The sequence below is a fragment of the Natrix helvetica genome (genome assembly GCF_964273705.1).
Source record: "Natrix helvetica genome assembly, chromosome: 1".
Lineage (NCBI taxonomy): Eukaryota > Metazoa > Chordata > Lepidosauria > Squamata > Natricidae > Natrix > Natrix helvetica.
Window position 1 is genome coordinate 317,436,505 of NC_138548.1, and position 20,177 is coordinate 317,456,681.

The 20,177-nt window shown below is 40.5% G+C and overlaps 1 protein-coding gene across 2 annotated transcripts in view; it reads left to right on the top strand.

The window, feature by feature from the left end:
- NR2C2 (nuclear receptor subfamily 2 group C member 2) overlaps window positions 1-20,177 on the top strand; it is a 72,580-nt gene that overhangs the window by 6,236 nt on the left and 46,167 nt on the right. The window contains exon 1 of one of the 2 annotated variants that reach the window (XM_081934708.1): window positions 9,921-10,058. The exons of the other annotated variant lie outside the window; for it this stretch is intronic. The gene's annotated coding sequence lies outside the window, so the exon portion shown is untranslated. Of the gene's footprint in view, window positions 1-9,920; window positions 10,059-20,177 lie in introns of those variants that run through there. 2 annotated transcript variants of the gene reach the window in all.

The window sequence follows — 20,177 nt, forward strand, 5'->3', positions numbered from 1 at the left end:
ACGGCACCTGGAGGAGTCCCTCTCTGTGCGAGCGAATTGGTCGCAGGGATGTATGCTCTTACCAAAACAATATGTATATGAAAATATATGCTAATTTATATTATTTGTTTCTCATATTAATGTGTTACTGATAATTTTGTGCTAGTGTAATTATTATATTTTAAGCATTTAATTGAATAAAATATCAAATGCCATCTACTCCAGTGCTCATTTTAAATCATTCCTTCATTTTCTTCCCGTTATTGAACCTATTTTTTCTTATGTGAACATACTAACAAGGCTTATTTCTCTTAGAATAAATGGCTTTGAATAAGGAACTTGAAATGTAAAATGCAAATTATTAACATTTAAGGTTTAGAAACAGTTTCCTCTAGGAACAGTTAATTTCTATTTTCAGTTTCTTTGCAGAACAAATTGGACCAAGTAGTTTATACTGTCTGTGTTTGCACACATATTGACACGTTATTTAGCCATGCTTTATTCCATTAATCTAATTTTTTTTTAAATAATTTTTTTATTTTTTATTTTCAAAACAAACACAACACATAAAATCTTCCTTCTTTACATACTGTCGAAAGTGTATCAGTTGGTTACAAAAAGGCTTTCGTGCGTCTCTTCCACAGTCATCAAGCATAATTCATATTAACTCAAGTATTTTAACTCAGATATTTATACAGGTTACCATCATCATATCTCCATTTTCATTTGACTATAATTGTTTAAACGTCCTTCATAAAATATACCAAGATTTAATAACTAACCACATACTGGCATTTCATTTACTATTTCTAAAATCCTCCAATAACACTGAATCCTTATGTCCTATTCTAGCTAAACATCCATAATATTTAATAACAAAGTTTTCTAATCCTCCTTTCCAAATCAGTTTACAATTTGCATCCAGTTTCCTTATTTTGTACCCATACCTGTATATACGTTGTTATCATTATCCCTCCTTTATTTGACTATATCCTGTATCATAACATTTTTCCCCTTAATAATCAAGACTTAACTGAATCTAACTTAATTCTTTTTTATTAATCTTTATATATAATCCAAAAGGATTTCTAATCTTCCTTTCATGGGTACCATTCAATATTCATATCCAATTATTACTGGTAAAAATTCCTCACCAGCTGGAAACACTTTCTCTTTCCGTATCCTTCTGTTTTGGAGCCGCCCCGACTTCATCAGCCTAATGGCTGCATTTTTTGTCGCCAGCTTAAAGAACCTCTCTTGGAACGATCAAGGATTTTGCGATGTCCCTGAGATCAGCAAGACGTATTTTTCCTGTTCACCGTCTCTGTGGGATGGTTTATGTCCGATTGGACCACCCAGCGGCAAAAGTATCGGCTGCGGTCTTGGAGCATCGAGACTGCACGTCCGTATCATCGCGACGTTGGCTCCTCCTCTCCATTAATCCAAATTTCATTCCTTCCTTTGTAGGCAATTTTGTTCAGTCTTGATTGTGAGGGGGAAGACAGATTTTTCTATAGGTCCCTCTGTAGATTACTATAGGATTTACAACTATCCCTCCTGTTTAATATCTGTACAGAGTTGCTGGTTGAGGTCACTTGTCAGTTCAGTCTGGTATTATCAATATGGAAATGAAAATACCCAGTTGCATCTTTCAATCTTGGTGCCAACCAACTGATACTATCTTGGTCTTGGATGGATGGGAACAAATTGATTTCATTACATCTTACCAAGACCATATGGCTATGAATATTGAGGATCCCAGAACCAGGGATTCTCCATTTTTAGTCCTAGATGGGGGGGTTGCACTTCCCCATTTCCAAGTGATCTATATTCAAAGATGTTCTTGACTCACAGTTCCTGCTCAAAGAGACCCTTCAAGGAGCCACTTATACAGTACTGTGCAAAAGTTTTAGGCAGGCATGAAAAAATGCTGTAAACAAATAATGCTTTCAGACATATACATAATGATTGTTTATTTTTGTCAATTTTCAAAATGCAAAGTGAACGAACAAAAGAAAAATCTAAATCAAATCAATATTTGGTGTTACCACCCTTTGCCTTCAAACCAGCATATATTCTCATTGGTACACTTGCACAAAGTCAGGGATTTTGAAGGATTATAGTCAGGTGTATGATCAACCAATTATACCAAACAGGTGGTAATGAGCATCAATGTCACACGTAGATTGAAACCCAGTCATGAACTGAAACAGAAACAGCTGTGTAGGAGGCTTAAAACTGGGTGAGGGACAGCCAAACTCTGCTACCAAGGTGATTGTGAAAGACAGTTTCATGTCATGGCAAGATTGAGCACAGCAACAAAACACAAGGTAGTTATACTGCATCAACACCAGGAGGCGTGGCCTAGGAAAAAGATTCCTCAATCCCAGGGCAACCAGACTGATTTAACCCATTGCTTGGACTTTCCAAGTGGTGCACAGGAAAAAGCCTACATCCACAGAAAATCTTTGATTAGTTCTCCAAGATGTTTGGAACAACCTACCAGCCGAGTTGCTTCAAAAACTGGGCAAGTGTACCTAGAAGAATTGCTTCTGTTTTGAAGGCAAAGGGTGGTCACACGAAATACTGATTTGATTTAGATTTTTCTTTTGTTCGCTCACTTTGCATTCTGAAAATTGACCAAAAAAAAATCATTATTTATATTTCTGAAAACATTATTTGTTTACAACATTTTTTCACACCTGCCTACAACTTTTGCACAGTACTGTATGTAGTCACTTATGAACTCAAATATTGCAATGCATTTGTGGTTAATATGAGGCTTTCCTTGAAAACTCCCAGAAGCTTTAACTGGTCCAGAATGCACTGGTGTGAGCACTGATGGGCATGCCTTGGTTTGACTATAAAATACCCCTGCTTTGCAAGTTGCATTAGTTGCCAGCCTGCTCACATACAATTCAAAGTACTGGTTGTCAGTATAAAGCCCTGCATGGCATAGGGCCAGGTTCCTTGATAGATTACTTATAGTTTCTACCTGGCCAGTAAAAGTTGACAGAATTGACATGCTCCCTTCAATTAAATAATGCTGTTTATCTGGACCTGAAAAGTGCATCTTCTGTATCGTGGCACCTGCTTTCTGGAAAAGGAACGTTGTGGCTTCTGCCTTGATGGATACCATTTTGTTTATGTGTCGTGTTTTTATTTTGATCTCTGATATTTTGAATTGCCCAAAGTTGTTTGGAGTTCGTCAATATCTGACACTATTAAATAATTAAATGACAAAAAATTTACCATTATTCACAAGATAATACTATTAGAAGTAAAGATAGTTATACTAACTATCCAAAACCACAATAATTTTTAATAGACAGTTGAAGAATATTATTAGTTATTTCAAAGACTTGGAATGCTTATATTAACATATCAGGGGTTAAAGGTCTTAAAGAATATTACATATATTTCTTTGCTTTTTAAGGTACAATTATTGCCACAATATTTTTAATACTTACTGGGCATCTCAGTTAATATTTTTAAAAGATTTGCTATTTACATTTTAAAGCTATATAGAATAATAACAATCACTTTATGTGAAATGAGAGCTATATAAATGTAATAAATAAATAAATAAGAACATACAAATTTTCCGGAGCGAGGGACAGGAGGCTCCAGTGGATGGTATTGTCACGCCCATTTGGCCACAAGACTGGGATGAAGCTGAAAACACGCCTCTGTGCTCCACCCTTTCTTCTCCAGTTCATCTCAGTCCGGCTAAATAACGAGACCTAATTTAAACTTCTGATTTTTTATTTTATTGTACTTTTAATTTTAATTTTTAATCTACTGGAACCTCCTTGCCTCTGTAGTCTCTGCGAATAGCTTTCTGCTCTAGTGAGTAGCTCTAGGGGTTTTTTCCTTCTAGCCACCAGGGATCGTTACTTTGTATCCCTGGGTTCGGAGAGCGCGCTGGAGGTTGCGGCGGCTATTACGGCACCGCAAAACATGTGGCACTGATTCTGGAGGCTTTTGGGGCGATCAGGAGGCTTGAGGCTCGGGATTCCCAGCCCTAGGGTCCCCCATCGCCCCAACTCACCGGAAAATGGCTTCGGCGGCTGAGATCGAGCCGCGGCAAGAATCGGAGCGCAGAGAAGAGCGCAAAATTTTTTTTTGAATTGTGCGTGCGCTGCAGGAGCAGTGGAGAGCGCACGGAGCTACTTGGAGCCGAGGGAGCATCTGCAGCAGCCCCCAAACACACCAATCTCGGTGCTGAGGCAGGGGCTGCCCAGGAGAGGAGGAAGCAGCAATTGAGCCTGCATTTATTCTCCTTTTTACCTGTTGCAGCTGAAGAGAGAGAGAGAGCCAGGAGACTGCGCAAGGAGGGTGAGTAAGATTTCCTTATTTTCAATCCCCACGTGGTCAAGATGGCGGAGGAGGAAGGAAGGTCCCCTTCTCCCCCATGCTCACCAGGGGAGGGCCCATCCACCAGGCAGCGCCCCACTGCCTCTGCCAGGGCCAAAAAGACTCCCATCCCCCATCCCTCCCGTGCCACCCAGAGGGACGAATTAAGGAGGCACAAGGCCCTTTCGAAAACTTTCTCCAGGGCTGAGAAACTAAGGGCCTTACAGGGCAAGCTTAGTGCTTCCCCTCCCCACTCCAGATCTCCCTTGGGGAGTGAGGCCTGCACTGGAAACCCCCCAGGTTCCCCAGATAACCTAGGGAGTTTGTTTGGGGATATATCCCCCTCTCCTCCCCTCTCCCTGGAAGACGAGGACATGGAATTGGAGGAGCCCTGTGCTAACCTGGATCCCCTAGAGGATCAGGCTCCACCAAGGCCTTCACTAGCTCCCCAGGCTGGGGTAACCTTAAATCCAGAGAATTCCGGCTGGGATTCTATGGATGTGGACAATCTTCCTAAGGGGTTGCAGAATCTCATAGAAAGAGCAATTTCTTCCGGAATTGCACACGGTTTGCAACAGCAGGCTGCTATGCCCCTAGCACCAGATCAAGGAGGGAAACCTAGAGCCAGCTCTTCCCAAGCTCGCCCTCCTTTAATTTAATTTAATTTAATTTAATTTAATTTAATGCTTCTAGACCGCCCCCTCTCCCGAAAGGGACTCGGGGCGGTGTACAGTTCATACAAAATATATCAGATACAATAAAATTAAGTATGTACAGTTGACAGTTGACATGGAGGAGGTAAGAATGACATTAAAAGAACTGTACAAAGCAGATTAAAATAAGTTCAAACCCCTAAAAACAAATACAGTGAATTAAAAAACCCCTAAAATAACCAGATATAGTGCGTTTGCCAGGAGGGACAGTTGAATTATGCCAGGCCTGCTAATCGGAACAGGTGGGTCTTCAGTTTTTGCCGGAAGGAGCGGAGGTCAGAAGTGGTTCTAATGTCGGGGGGGAGGTCATTCCAGAGGGTTGGGCCCATCACAGAGAAGGCCCTACTCCTCGGTGTCGCCCGCCGGCATTGTCCAGTGGATGGCACCAGGAGAAGTCCCTCCCTGTGTGAGCGTATTGGCCGCAGGGATGTATGTGGGAGGATGCGATCCCGCAAGTAACTAGGTCCCGTGCCATGGAGCGCTTTAAAGATGGTAATCAGCACCTTGAAACGCACCCGGAAAACCACAGGTAGCCAATGCAGCTCGCGCAGGAGAGGTGTTACGTGGGAGTACCTCGTACTCCCCATCACAGCCCGCGCGGCTGCATTCTGAACTAACTGCAGTCTCCGGGCGCGTCCCAAGGGCAGCCCCATGTAGAGAGCGTTGCAGTAATCCTTCTGATTTAGTGAGCTGCCCTGCCTCTCCTTCCCTAATCAGCGAAGGCTCAGTAGCTGGGGACAGACCTCAGAGAGATCCTGACCTATCTGAGGATGAGGAGGATGACAAGCCGGAGCCCCCGGCATTTACTGGTCTCTTTCCCCCTAATATTTTCCGATCTCTTCTACGTAAAGCGTGTGCCACTGCGCAGGTAGAAGAGGAGGGGGGGCAAGAAGGGGTGAAGGTAGGGGCTAAGAAGGGCGCCTCAGAGGGGACAGCAGCTAAGAAACCTCGGGGCCCAGTCTTCTCTGAGCCCAAAGTGGTGAAGGAGGAGATCCCTGCTCCTCACTTTTTCCTGGAAGTGGTGAAAAACAATGGGAGAAGCCTAATGCCTTCCCTAATCCTGGCAGCAATGACATACGATTTTATAACATTGAGCCAGATTTCTCCCGAGCCTTACAGCTACCCACCGTGATCCGACCTGTGGTGGCCCTGGAATCTTCTGCGTCTCTGGTGGCCAAGGACATAGCAGACAACCTTAAGGCAGACGACAAGAAGGTGGAGATGACCCTGAGGAAGACGTTCCAGTCTGCGGCCTGGGCCATCAAGGCAGCAGCATCGGCTTCCTTCTTCAATCGCGCAGCAATCCTGTGGATGGAGAAGATCCAGGAACACATTCCCCCGAGGATGTGCAGCTGCATCAGGATTTAAACAAGCTAGTGGCAGTGGCGCAGTTCTCGGCTGATGCCACACTAAATGCAATGAAGTTCGCTTCCAGAGTTATGGTGTCGTTCGTGACCTCCCGTTGCCTCCTTTGGCTCCAGGGATGGCAGGTGGACAGCAAGTCAAAGTGGCAGCTGGCCTCGGCCGACTACACGGGAGGCTCCCTCTTCGGCGGCGCCCTGGAACCGCTCCTCGTGGAGAACAAAAATAAGAAAAAGATTCTACCCACCTCAACAAAGAAGGCGGAGCAAAGGTCCCCCAGAGCAGGTACTCTTTCCCCAGGTCAGAGAGGCAACCTGATCGTAACTTCAATAGGGACAGATCCCGCTTCCAGACACAGAGTAAGTGGCCCTTTCGAGGGGGAGGTGGGTGCCCGTACCGCCGGGGCAAATAGGTCGAATCCGACCCCACCTATTGGCGGCCACCTGGCTCTCTTTTCTGAGGCCTGGGCAGAGATTTCTTCAGACACGTGGGTACTAGGCACAGTCTCTCAGGGTCTTAGGCTAGAATTCGCCTCCATCCCCCCAAACTATTTCCGCACTTTTCCCCCATCTCAAAATATTGACAAGCGCAGGCGGATGCGTCAGGCTATCAAACATCTGCTTGACATTGCCGCACTAGAACTGGTCCCCCCGGACCAGGTGGGTGGGTGGGGTTCTATTCAAACTTGTTCCTAGTGCCCAAGGCTTCAGGGGGCTGGAGGGCTATCTTCGATCTGAAGCTCTTGAACCAATATCTAGTTTATCGCAAGTTCAAGATGGCATCCCTTAAGTCCATCCTGGCGTGCATAAGGGTAGAGGATTTCATGGCATCCATAGACCTCACGGAGGTGTATCTCCATATCCCCATACTCCCCAGCCACAGGCGCTTCCTCCGGTTCTGTTTCCTGGGGTGCCATTATCAATACAGGGCCTTGCCCTTTCGGCTGACCTCCGCTCCCAGAACATTCACGAAGGTACTGGCAGTAGCAGCGGCGTATCTCAGGGGGTTCCCCATTAGATTAAATTGCTACCTGGATGACGTCCTCATCCAGGGGACATCTCCGTCTCAAACTAGAGCGGATCTTACACAGGTCATAAACACCCTGCAACGGTTGGGGTTCTCTGTTAACTTCGAAAAGAGTTCCCTCGTCCCATCCACCACGATACTCCATTTAGGGGCAGTGATTGATTCCCGTTCAGGGAAGGTTTTCCTTTCCCCAGACCGAAGGTCCAGTTTGGTTTGGATGGTTAAGCAGGTCCGCAGGGACCGTTATGTTCCCTAGCCTTTCTCTCCAGCCTGTTGGGGAATCTCATATCCTGCATCGAGATAGTACCGTGGGCACGGTTGCACACCAGGACCCTGCAGTGGCGACTCCTACTGTTCCAGAGGGGCCAACACCGGCATCTCACCGGCCAAGGTCGACGCCACCCTTCAGGAACTGATTTCCCTCAGGTGGTGGCTGTCCCCAGCCTTGCTCAAGGGGTGTGAGTTTAGGGACCAGGAACACCTCGTCCTCTCCATGGACACCAGTGTCTTCGGCTGGGGGGGCGACCCTGGGATCCCAGCTGGCGCAGAGTCGGTAGTCTTGGCAGGAGCTACAACACAACATCAACTGGTTGGAGCTCCGGGCGATCAACCTGGCGCTTTGGCACTTCCAAAACTCCGTCGAGGGCCATCACATCCTGGTCCTCACCGACAATGTGGCAGCCAAAGCTCACATCAACCGTCAGGGCGGTACACGATCCAAGGTGCTGCACAACGAGGCGATGGCACTGGGCATCTGGGCGGAGAGACACCTGAGGTCGATCTGGGCGGAACACATCACGGGGATCAACAACCATCAGGCAGACTGGCTTAGTCGAGAGACGGTGGACAACAGAGAGTGGAGCTTGTCCCAGGAGCTGTTCCAGAACATCTGGAACAGTACTGGATCTCTTCACCACCTTGGCCAACGCCCAGCTTCCGCGGTTCTTCTCTCGGTTCCCAGCTCGGCGAACGGAAGGAGTCGATGCCCTTCGCACAAGATGGCCAAAGGGGCTGCTGCACCCGTTTCCCCCCCTTCCCCTCATCCCCGGGGTAGTTCAGAAACTAGTCAGGGACCAGGCAGAGTTGATTCTAGTGGCCCCCCACTGGCCGAGGAGACCCTGGTTTGCGGACCCCAAGATCCTGTCGGCCTGACCTCCCTGGCGTATCCCGGAAGGGGAAATAGAGCTGCACCAAGGGAGACTCAGGCACCCGGAACCACACTGGCTACAACTAGCCGTGTAGAAGTTGAGCGGGAGCTCCTGAGAGGGGCCCATCTGTCTTTGTGGGTGATTAAGACCATAGAGGCCTCACGCAGGAAATCCACTATGAGAGTCTATGATTCCACCTGGTCTGCCTTTGTAACCTGGTGCCAGGGAAATCAGGTGGAGCCCACCAGGGCCTCATTGTCTCATATCCTGGAATTCATCCAGACGGCCTGGATAAAGGGCTCGCCAGGGGCACCGTGCGCAGGCAGCTAGCTGCTCTTGCCACAATCATCCCAGGCGAGGGTCCTCACCCAACTACCCCTTGTAAAGAGGTTCCTTCGGGGGGGTCTCCAACCTGCACCCCCCGGTAGTGCACAGATTCCCCATGTGGAATCTCCCCACCGTTCTACGGGCCCTCATTGGGGAACCATTTGAGCCATTGAGGATGGTTAGCCTGAAGCATCTAACCCTTAAGGTGGTGTTTCTTGTTGCGATCAAGTCAGCTAGACGGGTCTCAGAGCTAGGAGCTCTCTCATCTAGGGGGGACCTGTGCATATTCCATAACAACAGGGTAGTCTTGAGGTTGGATCCAGCCTTTCTCCCAAAGGTGATTTCCATTTTCCACCGTTCCCAGGAGGTTATCCTTCTGGATTTCTGCCCAAACCCGAGTAGGGAATGGGAGCAGCAGTGGCACCGTTTGGATGTCTGACGGGCCCTGCGTATTTACTTAAAGCGGACGGCTTCCTTTCGGAGGTCAGAGGCTCTCTTCTATCTTTCCAACCTTCGGCCCTGGGTAAAAGTGTTACGCCCTCCGCCATTAGCAGGTGGATCCGCCTAGCTATCTGCCTGGCATATGAATCCCAGAAGCTGCTGGTGCCGGCTGGCATCACGGCTCATTCAACGAGGAGCACCATCACTTCAGCAGCTTGAACCTCCCAGGCACCTATAGATGACATTTGCAGAGCGGCTACATGGGCCTCCCCATCGCCGTTCATCTATCATTACAGGTTAGACACGTTCGCATCGGCTGATGCGGCGTTTGGGCGCAGGGTGCTACAGCAGGTTATTGCAGACCATTAGTTCCCCGCCCATGGGACTTAGCTTTGGTAGGTCCCATCCACTGGAGCCTCCTGTCCCTCCCTCTGGAAAATGGCAGTTGGTCTTGCCTGAACTGCTATTTTTGGGGCTTGGACAGGAGGCTCCAGTTCCTGTCCTAGGTAATAGAATAACTGGGGTGGTGTGAGTTCTCCTTTGTGACTTGTTTTCAGGTCTCAGGGGAGCTCACTTCGATGAACTGGAGAAGAAAGGATGGAACACAGAGGCGTGTCTTCAGCTTCATCCCAGTCTCGTGGCCAAATGGGAGTGACAATACCATCCACTGGAGCCTCCTGTCCAAGCCCTGAAAATAGCAGTTCAGGTAAGACCAACTGCCATTACACTATGCCTTCTCCCTCTATTGTCTCATTTTTCTTTAAGATTTATAATGTGGCTATCAGAATTCTGTAAAATGAGTGCAACAAAGATATGAATAGATATTTGAGTTAATACTAAAAGTTTGGGATTTGTTAAAATACAGGTGTGCTGAGCATGGGGTAGAATAAACAAAAACCTATTGCAGTAGAACAATGGATCAGGATATAGAGTCTTGGGGTAGATATGTGTTTGCTCTCATAAAATTGTTTTTTATTGATGTAAAGGAAAGACTGATTAATATATATGGTCCATATTTAATGTATTTTTAATAGTAAATGTACTATTACTGCAAGTGAACTGCATGGTTTTAATGGTTAGGGTTCTCCAATTCTATTTAGATTTTGATAATAGAGATCTGCTATGATTTAACTAGCGCATAGATTTCTTTTTAGTGTGAGCAAAGTAATTTGAAAGGTAAGGGCTATCACTTCTTTATTTGCTAGTTCTGTCAGTTGGGAAAGAAAAAAAAAATTCCATGGTTGAAGAAGGTGATTAGTGTCTCCCTGAAGAGAGGTTTCTTCTTCCTCTACTACCACTCTATCTGTTTTATACAATAAAGCTTATAATATAAAGTGAAACTCTTGCTAGTTAATTATCTATTTGAAATTTAATAAATATTCTAGTTAATGGAAGTTTATATATATATCATTACCACAACAGAGCATCTGGGAAATAAATTCATGTACCCTTTCAGGTTCACATCTTTACACAATTATTGGTCCTACCAGAGACTAACTGATGCAATTTTCTGTTGGTTTCTTGCAAAAGAAATAAGGGTGTCTAGTCATAGCATTCCAAAGTTACACAGAGTTTTTTAGCCTGACTAAACAGGCAAAAGAAATTTGCAAAAGCAGATATTGGCTATGTTTTGCCAAATGTTTACTAAAATCATTTTATTTACCTGGTAAACAGAAACAAAAGCACAAACAGGATAACGGGTTTATGATTAAGCAGGTTTGTGTGTGTTTAAGTGATGTTTGTACTTGATTTTATTTATTTATATTCCACCTTTATGTATACAAATAACACGAGGCAGTAAACACATCAAATATAACCCATTTTAGCCACAACAATACTGTGAAGTGAATATGGCTGAGAGAGTGTGACTGGCCAAGGTTACAAAGCTGGCTTTTATGGCTGAGGCGGGACTAGAACTTACGGGTCTCCTTGTTTCTAGCCTGGTGTCTTAACACTATAGTCATTTGTTTGATATAGCTTCTTTGAGACTGTTTACAGCTTTAGACAAGTCCCTGCAGTTTTCTTGTTGAGGCTTTTCAGGTGTGATTTATCATTCCCTCCTTCCTAGGGTTGAGAGTGACTCCAGTTGCAGGTCATCCAGCTGGCTTCTTGCCCAAGGTGGGACTAGAACTCATGGTTTCTAGCCTGATACCTCAACCACTACAACAAACCGGTTCTCACAGTAGCCTAATCCTACATAAATCCATTCTTGTTTTAGATTTACAGCTGCCTTTATATCTGACAGTATTAAATTCTGCAGTGTAAAAGTAAAGAAAATGTACTTCTACTAGTCCTAAATCTCTATTCATGTTATTTTACTTAGTGACTCCATATCCTAATATAGTACAGTGAAAATGGAGGGCATGCTTCTCTCTAACACTTCATCTCACAAACAGTTGGGACATTTTGGGGAAATAAAGAGGCTAAATCAGGAGTGGGAAACTGGCTCATTTACTGATGGATTTCAGAATCCAGAATTCCTGAGCCAGCCATGCTCTGGGAGTTGAAGTCCACAGGTCATAATGTTGCTGTAAAGGGGCATATTTGACCCCTGGGCCAAAGGGAGCTGATCCTTTTTGTTGTAATTTGCAAAATACAGGTAGTCCCTGACTTAAGACCAGACATTTTACAATCTTTCAAAGTTGCAACTGCCATGGAACAAATGTTTTACAACCTGTAAAGCACTCCATCTGTAGTAGATGATTGTGCTCCTCCATGGTCATTTGATCACATGTCAGGTAGGTCAGCTTTATGACCAATCGCAGCATTCTGCAATCATGTGACCATGATTCATCAGACTGGTGTTTTGCCAGTTTCTGACAAAAATGCTCATTCAAATGAATGTGTTTGCTTAATGGTCACTACAGAAAAGTCTGGAAAATTAATCACAGTCACATGAGTGCCTCAATTTATGACTGCAGACTTATAACTGGATTTCTGGTCCCAATTATGGTCATAAGTTAAGGACTACTTGTAACAACAACAATATATTTATTCCAGCAGTGTAAAAATGTTTAGAATATTGTGCATTGGCAGAAAGGTGAGTGACCATTATAGGGGTAATTAAATTGTTCATCTTTGGGATGAACAGAAATTTGAACCTCAATTAGTATTAATGCTACACAAACCTTAGTGTACTGTGCAGCTATAGTAAGTGAGTCCTAAGCTTGATTTTTCCTGAACTTTATTTTTAATAATACATTAATATTCCATATAAATACATATAACTATTATCAAGATATTTCTGATAGCAACATGGTGACTACATTTATAAAACCCCAATTTAATAATTTTTATAAAAAAAAACCACAAGTATAACATATTATACTGTTCCAATAAAAATGTTTAGAACAATCATGTTTAAATATGTGCAGCCATAAACCATTACATAATATTTATAACATCTTTGTTCAGTTACAATTATGCATATATGTAATTATTCTCAGTAATAAAAATTATAAAATTTCTAATTTTATTGTGCCTGATAGAAGTTACTGGCATCCCTCCAAACAGGTTCTCTAATGATCTTTCACTATGGCAACCAATATGGAGGTGCTGGCTCAGCAAATAGTAGAGACACAGCAGGTGGCTGAGGTGAGTGATGGATAATATTACAGTATTTTCAGTTCATTTCTAAAAAGAAAATACTGTTTCCAACTAATTAGTTCTAAAGTAGCAATTATTTATATTACAATGATTATTACTTCATAAAATATAAAGGCATTCCTTTAGTATTAATAGACATTTTTATATGGACAAAATGTCCATTAAGAGATTTGAAAAACGTGTCCGTCCCAATCTTTTTAATGCAGCTTGCCAGAAAGGCTGCTGGGTAAAAGACAGAGGCTACATTCCATGCCTTTTGTTTTTCTTGTAGCAACCTTAGTTAAAAACATAAATAAAAACTTTCAGACATGAGCAATAAGCCTTCAAAACCTTTCTAAATCAAAATATTCACTTTTTTGTCCTTGAGGCACTATAACACAAGTTGTTCTCTGCTGTCGGTTGCAAATTATAAGATTTTAGTTGACTCATTTCCAGATCATAAAAACTGTTAGGGTCATGAATCAAATTAATAAAGATGTGTATGTCATATAGTCTGTTGCCTCATACTTCTGGCAGAAAATTGTAGAAAACATTTGCCCATGTTTTCTCCTTACAAAATTGGCAACTTACAATTATATGTCTTAATTTTGTTTACAATAATTCTTACCTGGCTTTTAAAAAAAATAAATGAAACTAAGATAATAATTTCAGATATTCCTTGTGATATCTGTGGTTTTGAATATTATTTGTGGTATAATAAGTTTTACAAGAAGATTATAGAGATCATAAAAGAAACAAGCATGTTGGTATGCTAATTGTAAAGAATTTGAACAAAGCTTTCCAGTTTAGTTTTTTTTAATTAGGTAATTTTATTATTAGATTGCGGAATGTTAAATACATCCTAATTTCAAATACACATTGACAATGTACTTTTAAATATATCCCTATTTTTAAATATAATTTAATTTCAACAAACCATTGACAAAGAGAGTCGTTTTGAATGTGAGTTCTAGTTCTGCCTTAAGCATGAAATCCAGCTGGGTGACTGCCTGTCAGTCATTTTCTCTCAGACCAATCCACCTCATAGAGTTGTTATGAGGAAAATAGGAAGAGGAAGGAGTATTAGGTATGTTCACCATCTTGAGTTATTTATAAAAAAGATAATTTTTTTAAAAGTGTGCCATTAACTTCCAAATGGGTATTCAGTTATGTAGGGTCTAGACAGCAAGACAATTAAATGAATATATTACTGAACAAACAATGCTTATTAATGATTTACTAACAGTCTGAATTAATGGATGGGGTACTACACTGTTCTTATTTTGTTGTTATTGTTAATGAGTTGTGTGACAAAATAAAGAGAATGCTCATTAACACTGCAAATGATGCAAAACTGAAGAGAATAATAATGTTATATAAGATGAATATAATTTTAAATGGTCTTGATGTGTCAGAGAAATGGGCTGAGAAAAAAACAGAATTAAATTTAATAGAAATCCAAAATTCATTGTATAAGGAAAGAAATGAACTTGTATGGTTTGTTGTAAAAATGATCTAGGGATAGTAGTTGGTTGCAACCTGGATATGAGCAGAAGCAGAGGTGGGTTGCTCCCGGTTGGGCCAGGTTCGGGCGAACCGGTAGTAGCAGCGGTGGGAGACTACATCAATAGAAACATAGCTTCCAAATTTTGAGAATATTTCTGCTATATTGTACATTGTTCAGACCTCAAGAATTGTTGGCCTGTTCCGCGTTCCACAGTGCAAGCAGTATTCAGACATTGGCAAAGGTAAAACTGTAGAAAAGCAGCCCAGATGATAACAGTATTACAAGAGATTTAAAATATTGAAAAGAAGACTGAGGGGGATTTGGCACAATTCAATTACATGAAAGGATGCCTTAATAGTGTTGAAATTTTGTTTTGCTATTTATTTATTTAACACATTTCTTAACTGCACATCTCCCTCAAATGGGCTTTGGATGGTGTACATTTAATCAATAAAATTAAATGTTAAAAACAATATAAGATTTTTTTTAAAAAAAATAAAACAACACTGTAAAATTAGAAAAGAAGCAGAATTTCAAGATGGGGAGGTTAGCAGTTGTTAACACAGGCGGGGTGGTAGTGTTTCTCATGGGGCCAACTAACCCATGGAAATGTGGGTCCTTGTGCCCCTGCGCCAAGGAAACAGTCAAGTTTCCATCCTTTTATGGAACACCAAAAGATTGGGGGCTTTCCTCACATATGAGGGCAAGATGTTCTACAAAGCAGGGGCAGCATCAGAAAAGGCTCTCTTCCAAGACCCCACCAGTTGAAATTCTTTGGCTGACGAGGTCAGTAGCATGTGTTCCGTATCTGAATTAGTGGGACTGGCTGATCTAATGGGGCGAAGCAGTTCTGTAGGTAACCTGGCATTATGTAAGACTTTATAGGTAATAGCACCTTGAATTGGACCCACAAGAAAACTGGCACCAGTGTAGTTAGTTTGTGCAGCAGATGTGTTGTGCTCTTCTCTGGACATCCAGTATGCTCATGTGGTGGCATTCCACACACCTGTTGAAGCTTCCAGAAACTTTTTAAGGGTAGCCCCATAAAAAGCAGGTTGTAGTCAGTCCAATCAGGAGGTGACCAAGCAAAGGACCTCCCTGTCCAGGAATGGTCATATCCATTATACAACACGAAGTTGGGAAAAGACCCAACTTCTGGCTGCCTTCTGCTCTTTAAGCAGGAGCTGTGGAGCCAAGAGGACATCCAAATTACCCAGCAATTCTTTCTGAGGTAGTGCAACCCCATCAGGACCAACAATGATAAATTCCTTAACACAGCCACTCTATCTTACTGGGTTTAATTGCAATCTTTATCCCCCATCCGGACCCCCTACACAAAGGGGTGTCCGCTGCATCACGTTTGGTTTAATAAATCGAGCTTTATTTCAACAAGTATGAATATTGCTATTGATAAGCCAATACTTCATATCCAAAAGCCACTCACCCCCATTATTTTATTTATACATATGGGAGACATTTTACTACATAGTTAGTTTAGTCTTTTGGCATTTTGCTTATGTAGAGGAGCATGCCTTCTAAACAGGTTTCCTGCTGAGTTCCAAATTTCAATATACAAAGAAAGGTCAATTTTTATTTTCCTTTGTCTCAAACTGCAAGACTCGTATGGATTCAGATCCTAGGAACGCAGGTTCTGATTGTTAGGAAAAAACTTCTTAAGAATAGTCTAGCATCGGAACCAGTTACCTAATAAATAGCAAGTTTCTGTTTCATGCATACGTTCAGAAATTAAGCAGCCATCTGTCAAGGCTACTGTAAAATGAGTTTCTGTAGAGTCACGAATTAGACATGACAGCCAAAATCATTCCTTGCAACTTTATATGAGACATCCATTTTATGCATTTTGCTATGAATATATTCAAATGCGTAGTAAGAAAATTAACATTGCAAAAAAAATCCATCTAAACAAAGCAAATTTCTAAGAAAAAATTATAGGTGCTGGTATAAAATATACTAACATTCTTGATTTAGCAGACGTCAGTGGAAACAATCCAAATGGACTTCATGTGCAAATACAAGTAGTTCTTGATTTATAACTGGTTAGTTTGCAACTGTTTGAAATTATGATAGACTTCTCCAGATCCACTTATGACTCAGATAAAGTTAAAGATAAAATTCATACCAGTCATCACATGATTGAATTCTGGAGCGATCGGCAATTTGCCTCTGTTTATAGTCATTTGTAGCATCCCATGGTCACATGACCACTGACAAGCCAGTGCTTTTCACAAAATGGCTTCTAAATTAGACATTTACTAGGAGGCAGATTGTTGAGATTACTTTTTGCTGTCTTGCATAGAGCTTTTTGTTAGTTAAGAGGTTGTTTTTGTTTTGTTTTGCTGAGCAGATAGGCATACCTCCAGAAAAAACCTTGGGCTGCAGCTATGCACCATTTTATTTTATTTTTAATAATGTCTTTGGGTTCTATGTGTGATCAAGAAGAAGCCTTTTTAAAATAAGTCATATTAACTGCTGATGTTTTGTGGTAAATCAGTTTCCTAACTACTATTTTTTCTCCAAACATTAAAAATCAGATGAAGCAGTAGGTTTAATGAACAAAAAAGTTTATAGAACCCTTAGTGGCCACATGCACTATTTTGCATATACCTGAGCTCCAAAATGGCCACACTATTGACTTTGTTTGCCATTATTTCAAGAGGATTAATAGTTGGAGGATGTTCCATGTAAAATATTGTAGGTTTTCTAAATGCATCTTTTGACATGATGCAGCCTTCTGAAGGATGAAGTCAGCCTTCTGGTTCATAGTAGCAAGTTATTATTTAAAGATATCTAGGAGGTTTTCCTTTTTCAAAGTTATCTTCTACACAGATAATTCAGAGGATGTTCATTTTGAAAACGCAAAAGAAAGTAACAGTTTTCTATTGCCCAATACTAAAGTAGAGAGTTGATAATCAAAATTTGTCCACATTCTGAAGTCCATGACTATCATGAACATCATGAAAAGGAGTGTTGCTTTTTCTCTTGACGTAGTGAAGTACCCTTTCAGCTCAATAAATATGCAAATAGCTTGGAGAAGGAAAATATTTATTGGACATCTATAAGAATAATAGCCACTAAATGGGAAGGAGCTAGCTATCATTTGACCTTTACAAGTCATGATCTTATTTTTGTCAGTTTTAGAGGGTATCCTTTTCAACTATATCTGAATGGTGGTCCAAAAAGCTGAGAACATGGGCAAACTCACTGACAGAAGTATCATTGCTCAGCTAGCAGGCCAGAATCAGATCTTTATAGAAAAAAGATTATTTTGCAATCTCATGAACAATTTAAGCCAGGGGTGTCCAGACTTGGCTGGGGAATTCTGGGAGTTGAAGTCCACAAGTCTTAAAGTTCCCAAGTTTGGACACCCCTGATTTAAGCAATTTGTGCAATAAAACAAAATTACCTCCATTCTCACCAATATTATCATTTAGTACTTTGTGGAATCATTTATATGACTGTCTTTGTATTGTCCACTTTTATGGACATTTCCATTTATTTCCAGTGTATAGACTACTTTATTTTACATATAAACCAAATGAAAATAATTCTTAAAATAATACTTCGCAACATACCAATTATTTGAGTTTAGAATCAAGATAGTTTTCTGAAGTGTATGTTATTTTTGTATTCTATGTCAAATTACAGTAGTACTCTTCCAAGAGTTAATATGGAGATTTATAGTTTTCCAATAAATAACTTTAGAGATAAAGTTATAAATGAATTCTAATATACAATATTTTTGAGGGGCATACAATTTAATAATTGTATAAATAATATTTTTAAAATGTTAATTTAATAGCTGTGAAGATAGGAGGTGATTCATAAACAAAATACAATAAAAAGTTTGTCTTGTTTCATTTTATTGTCATGTAATGTATCAGAGAACAACAAAATTATTATCTGATGAAGTTTAATATTTTGTTCATTGAATAATCATAGTTGGATCCAGGATAGACTAAGGAGAAAGCTCTGTAACCTAGGTACATCCTTCCCAGTGAAATTAATTGTATTATTAGACAAACTGCTTCAGCAGCTGGCAAAACAGCAGGAACACGTCGATTCTGCTTCCTTGGTTACAGGGAGTGATAGTGTACTTGACCTTCAGAGGAACAGGGTCATGGGGAGGGCATTTTTAAATAATTCTGTCATTTTATCACTGGAATCTTTACAAATGGAGTTCAGGTACAACCTTTGGGAGTAGAATAAAACTGATGTCTTCAGTTTTCTTCAATTGTTTTGCCCAAAGATCTTTGCAGAGGAAAAATGTAAATAAAACTGCAGAACGATTTGACACTGTAAGTATTGGAGTCTGTATAGTTTCAAACTTAAAACAAATAATTCTAAGATTACTATATATAAGATTCTTTTTAAAATGAAAATATAGATAGTATTTGTTTATGCATTATCTTAATAATTTTTATTACATGACATTTTACCATAATTTAAACTGGTAATATATTATTAATATTTTTACCAAATGAATGGATTTATAAATCAGGAATATTTTAAGTGTTTAGAAAAGGCCATTATTTTCATATTGATTTTAACTAACAGTTTTAATCATAATTATCAGTTATTAATATATTTTACTGCTTTATATCTTTATATGGTAAGCAATGTTCCTTAACACATAATGTTAATTCATACTTTGTAACTATTTTATAACAATCACAATAATTATTAACATAGTCTAATAAAATAAATTACTGTATTTGATTTTGCATTATTGAAGTCAGATTATTGCTGCATTCCTTAAGAATAAGTCTCGTACTAAACAAACTATGTGCTTTTCCTATTTCAAAATTATTTAATGCAGTCTTCCCAAAATTAGTACTTTCTAAAACTACTCTTGACCTGGGCTGGGAAAGATGAGAGTTTTTATTAAAACCATCTAGATAGAAGCAGGTTGCCAAAGGCTGTTTTAGACTAAGATATATAAAGGTGAACTAGTAAGAAAAAATGGTTTGTTATATTCATCATACTAATGCATGCATACGCACACATAATACAAAAATGTTTGAAATTGAAATTTAAAACTGTAAATCCATATATTTGCATATTTTACTTCAAATGTCAATTGATTGACAGAGCTAGATATATATTATTGTTTGTGGCAAATAATTCTTCAGTGGTATATCTGACATTTCTTGTACTTCATATCCATTTCCAAAATGCCATGCAACTTTCTGAATGAAAAGTACTTGTGCTTTTTAACCATCTTCTCTTCTGGGAAAAAATCGGTATTACTTTATAAGTGGCAATTTGTATTATATATTTGTATCATTGATCTGTTTCTTTTAATTCAAAATGTCAGCAATATAACATCAAGGACCAAGCTGAAAAGCTTCAAATAATTTCTCTATCCTAAATATCTTAATATTGTAAATCACCAAGAGTACTTCAAAGCAAGATGGGCAGCAAAAAGAAACAAACAAACAAATAAACAAATACCTTATTTTGTATATAAACACAGACTATAGTAGACATTTTCTGCTCATTCTGTGTTACTGTGCTAACCCATCTATTTATAGCTGTAAACTTAAACGTTTTTAGATAGCATTTCATGAAGTGTTTTTTTAGATCATTGTTAATTGTATTTCTAGTTAAAATAAGTTAGCAAAAGGCACATATTATTTGTGTTCAAAAAGACTTTTTTTGGAATTGGATTTTCCTCAATATGTACAGTACTACAAATAGTCATTGACTTATGAC